The sequence below is a fragment of the Cupressus sempervirens genome, chromosome 11 (genome assembly GCF_028749045.1).
Source record: "Cupressus sempervirens isolate cs-2001-9-10 chromosome 11, ASM2874904v1, whole genome shotgun sequence".
NCBI lineage: Eukaryota > Viridiplantae > Streptophyta > Pinopsida > Cupressales > Cupressaceae > Cupressus > Cupressus sempervirens.
The window spans coordinates 304765721-304771720 of record NC_143128.1 but is presented as its reverse complement, the minus strand read 5'-3'; positions in this window follow the sequence as shown (position 1 = coordinate 304771720).

Genomic DNA, 6000 nt, shown 5'->3' with positions numbered 1-6000 from the left:
TGTTTCAACTTTTAAATCATAATGAACTTGTTGTCTATTATTTTTGGATATCTTAGTCATTCGAAGCAGCCCTATTATCTGTGGCATTGTTCTACACCTTCTTGATTTCAATAGTCCTCTTGTTGGAATAGAACAACATGAGTCCAATATACTCCCAATTTTTCATTCAATATGGATCTCCAATATATCTATTGCTCGAGACTTCAAAATCTCCATTTGTTGAAAATCTCTGAAATGGGCTTCTTAACCACAACATGTCTTGAATCCTATGCAAAGATAGAATTTAGATCCACATTCTATTTGTGTGCAATTTTGCCTAAGATAATATTTTCCTACACAATTGTTAATAGAATCTGAATTTTGTACAAACATATTTCATTATGTTGGCAATATATGTTTCTAATTTATAGATCTATATTGTTGAAATTCCAAGATGTGAACTTGCACTCAGATTGTCAAGAGAACATCTATTTAAGTATCTAGATTTCTAATTTTCTTTCTATGATATTTGGTGCTGAATAAAGCAATGCAAATGTTTAATATATATTTTTTTTACCTTTGCTAAATCTAACTATTTTTAATAAAAATAACTAATAAAACCAAATATGTTTACTGCTCTAAACTCTGATATCTATTTTAAACTATTTAAAATTTTCTTATAGAGTTGTTTAAAGAAATTAATTTTAAATATAGGAGCTTTTTAAATTTCACTAGAACTTACAAAAATATAAATAATGATTGAGCTTTTGTAGTGCAAAGTTTCTCTTCAAAAATTAATACTAGATCAAAGAGCAAAACTATGTTAATGCATTTCACCATCAACAATAGTGTATTTCACTGGTTTCTCTAAATTTTCCCCTTAAATCTTTAAACAACTAACTATGAAAAACATATTTTTGATAGACCATTGAGAATTTATACAAAAAATCAAGAAAAAACACATTGGTTTTGCTAGCTAAATCTAGACACTACAATTACTGTGATCAGTTACTCGTATGTTGTTCATTTGCATTGCTTCTTTTTCCATTTTTTGGTCAAAGTCATTTTACAATAATATTGAAAAATATCAATTATGTTGGTGACTTATGAATGTTTTTCCTTTGAAAAATTATTAAAAAAATAAATAAATAAAATGATTATTTTTGTTATTTTTATAAAACTTATAGCAGTGCACATAAACTGAATGCATAGCACTATAGCACTAATGTATTGGTCAATAATTTTGATTTGATTTAAATTCGCACTTTTATATGGTTTTTTCTTTTAACAAGGGAAATCTTGAAAAATAAACTCCAACCTCATACCCAGAAGGTAGGGACTATAGCTCACAAAGAGCTCTTGTTATATCTCTAGCTAGATCATTGATTCATTGTCCAAGGGACTTATCCCATGACCACAAAACTTTTGATGTCACTAATTCATCCTTTGTTAATCTTTCAATTATTGATATGACTATTATGGTGATGGCATACTTTCACTGCTAATATCTTGACCATGTGTCCAATGTTTTAATGCTTCCATAAATTTTTAATCATAATATATATTATTATATGTATTCATTAATATAATAAAATGTAAAGATCAAAACTCTATGCAAGATCAAGTGTACAGTAATTTGTATTATCAGATTCTCTATAAAAAATTATTCTGTCTTGGTAAAGATCGAGAAACGATCTTATTAGTTTATCAAACATATCAAGTAATGATTAGACATGTCAATGATAAGCCTGCTTGAGGATTGAGCAAATGATCTTTCCAAGAACATGCAAACCAATGACATGACATAAATATTATTTGGTTAAGTATTAACAAAAATGATTAATATAAGATTAATAATTGGTTATATGAATAGTCATGTCATGAGCGGACATGAGAAATGTCCTCTCATGACATGCCTTTAGATCTCATGTCTTTTTGAAGCAAAAAGTATACCCAGCCAAACAACCAAGAGAGGCAACAAAATCAATAAATACAAAGCAAGATCTAGAGAATAATAAACAATTCAGTCATTGAAGCATTTCTTATCTTTGACACAACAATACATATATAAAGTTATGGAGTGGATCAGAGACATAGACATTGAACTTTAAATCTACAATATATCAATCACTAAAATAGTAAGATTTTCAAATTGAAAACATATACATTCTCTAAATCTAAAATAAACTTGATAAACATTTACATGGTATTGGAGCTACAGGTTCCTTGCCAGGCCTATGAGTTTTTAAAATATTTATGATAAAAAGAGAGAGAAATTGATTTGAAATAAAATCAACATATAGAATATTGTCAAGTGAAATACTTCAATGTATATTATGGTGTTCATATGAGTTGCAACAATCACTACTAATACCACCATATGTGATTCCTTACAAAAGTCGGAATAGATTCGAGCAAAGAATAAAAGACATAGAAAAAATTGATAGAATTGTGAGCCACAAATAAGAGATGGGATAACTATGACAAATAATCAAAATGCCTCAAGAATAGTGTGTCTATGTGGTGAACACTCAAGGAATACAAGTTCTCCCAAATAATGATAATGCCATGATATGCATGTAAGTAGGAAAGCCTGAGAAAATTTGTGCACAAAGATTTCAAGGAAAGATCTTGGACCTTTGATCCACATATTCCTTACTTCTCCACTACCACTATGTTGGACACCAACACTAAATTGAAATAGGAATGTCCCTTTATAAGTTGGGTCTGGTCAACAAATCTATTTGTGTATCAATACAATCATTATGAAGGTGTTTTGTTAAACCATTTAGCTACATTGTATCCACCCGTAGCTTCTCAATGCATTTGTTCAAACAATTGGTACATTGTTTGTGATTCAACATTGTCCATGGAAGTCCATGAAAGTTATGTCAATGTTGGATAATTGTGGCTAACAAAGATCCCAATTCCCATGCACTCCAATAGATGTCTATGTAGGAATTGAAAAATAGCAACAAGTAAAATAAGAAGGCCACAACAATGGAAAAATAGAGGAAGCTCTGTTTCATAAAAATTAATCACATAATTTTACACAAAAATCTCTTATTATTAGAGAGTAGATTTTTTTTATTCAAGACTTATCAAAAAAGGTTATCAAATACATCTTGTTTATTAGTCTACAATCATCGTATTTTGATAAGGCTACTGAAATATTTTGATTTCTTATTCCAGCATCATCTTTATGCTTTTGTATCCTTTCATAATCTTATGTTAATATCATGACTTCTTCACTTTAGTTGCTACATATAAAATAATTGCAATACTCTAAAATACAATGGTTATGTAATATCTTAGCTGTATTCATAATTTAGAAAAAATTGCCTTTAGAAAATAGTAGATATATTCTCTATCCATCACATTATGAGAATTCTACCTATGTGGGACCTAAATAACCTTATTCTAGACATAACCTAGAAAGAATTTTCCTTGAATTATCCTTATTCATCCAAAAATAAAGACGCAAGATGACTATTTCTTGATGTTGTACCTTATGTTGGGAGTTTGAATTTACTAATTGGCTCATGTAGTAGACTTGCAAACTTTTCAACTATAAGCATTTATTCGATTCTAATAGTTGCCCCCTTTTCTTATTTAGTCACTTGAACACTACTAGACATTCTTGGACACAACTTGTAGACCTTAAAACTCATCAAAATCTCTTATGACTGAGAACTAAAAATATAAATAAGGAAGAATACCTCATGTAGCTTAATTGGAAATTGTAGCCTTATATGATAATTTGAACTTGTTGAATCTTTATGCGCACTTCTAGTCATTTATACATGGTGAATCCCTTTATGTCTAAAATCTGAAATCCTTCTCAACAATTTCTAAAATTTAAAATATGGTATGCTAAAAGGTTTTTTAGCTATAATACTAAGTCCCTTCAATAACAATTGAACAATATAGCCTTCATTTTTAAATAATTAAATAGCTCAGCCAAAAAGTCCTAGCTTGTGCATGCCCCCTCAATAGTCTCTTCAAAATCTTCAATATTTGCCCCTTCATGATTTGACCAAAAGGTTCCATGCTTGTAATTCATCTGTGTCCCTTCAATAGTCTCCTCACCTCTTGGGTCTTGGCCTCTATAACTCCTAGCTAGAAAGCTTCACGTATGTAACTTATGTGTGATCCTTCAACAACCTCAAGTCTTCATACTTGTACCTACACACTCGAGAATCAATTAGAGTAAACATTGAATCTTTTTTGCACCTTGATTATTGTTCCTTATTTTATTTATCTTCATCTGATGTGTAGGAATGGTTCAAGTTTGTATTCCGGAGCTCAGCCATTCATAAGACTAGCCCATTTTTCTCTTTAATGTTTCCACATGTGGATGAAAAGATGAAAGGACTTAAGTACTTCATCAATCCCTTAAAATTAGCCTACTGCAGTTACACAATGATAGAAAACACTCTAACCCATTTCTTATTTGGTTTTCATATATGAACAATGTATGTGTCCTTTTTGAATCTTTGAACATTTTGAAAATGTTATAAAAGAAACCCAAAGTATTTCTATTTTGAAAGCTACCACAACTTATGTGGATTTAATGCATTGTAAATGGTGTATATGAAATCTAAACATCTTGTATCTCTATAAAATAGTTTTGAATATTACACTGTTTTTGCAATTATATCTCAGTTTTGAATAGCAATGATCAAATTTTCGTAATTTATGTATTTTGTAGTTTACTTTTCTACATACAAATAACTTTGTAAAATATAACATCGACAACTTAAAACATGTAGCAAATTCAGGACTTAACAATTTATATGTAGGCTAAATTGGTAATAGTGATATCAAAGGCATAGTTATTGGATGTTGCCTTTTTGCCCCCATTTTAAGAAATACTAGGCCGTAACCTTTTTAGGTGCTATATTGAGAATGAAAAACAAAAAATAATAATTTATTATGTATTCTTCAAAGGGTTCTAGCTCAATGGAAGAGCACATGTTTTAGAAGTAGGAGGATGTTGGTTTGATTCCATCATGCCCTATTGTGACCAAATACACTACAGAATATGTGACTAAATATGCTACTAAATATGTGACCAAATATACAATTAAATAGGCTACTAAATATACCACAAAATATGCGACTAAATCAACTACAAAATATATGACTAAATATGTGATTAAATATACTACTAAAGATACGATTAAATATAGTACTAAATATACAATTAAATATGTGACTAAATCAATGATCAAAATCAGTGATGAAATAACTGACTAAGATCATTTAGTAGCATTAAAAATGACTGGATATTAACGACTATTAGTCACGTGACTAAGTTTAGTCACTTATATATAAATTTTAGTGGTATTTTAGTCACATGTTGTTGTTTTTGTACTAGTGTTAGTTCTTGACAAATGCAAGATACTATTACATCCAGTCAATCCATTTTTTAATTAAATTGACCAATCAAAAGATATAATTTGAAAAGTTATTTGATATTTTAATCTTACATATTTTCTTAATTTTTTATGATATTGTAATTCACATTTATTAATAATTCTATTGGTCTATGCTAATTTTGTTAGGGATAAAAATCAATTTCCCTAAACCAAAATATAAAATATATGGCACTTAATATTATGCATTAATAACAACTTTATCTTTTTACAATTATCACATATTAATTAGATTTTTTCACAACATATGAAAATATTTCATTTCATTAATGACAACTTTATTCATTCATTAATAACAACTTTATCTTTTAACAATTAGGTGGGTCAGTTTTTTTTCTAAATATTATTTTGACCATTTTTTGCAATATTAGAATTAAATATAATTAAGTTAATAAATATTATTTATTATTTATCGACATATTATTTAACTTGAAAAAAATTAACTAATAGAAAATAAATAATATTTATAACAATCAATAATTTTTTTAAATATAGATATTATCAATTTTACAATAAATAGCCTTGCATAATTTTTAGAATTTATTTAATTTTTCAATTGTTAAAAATATTTCAAATTAATGAT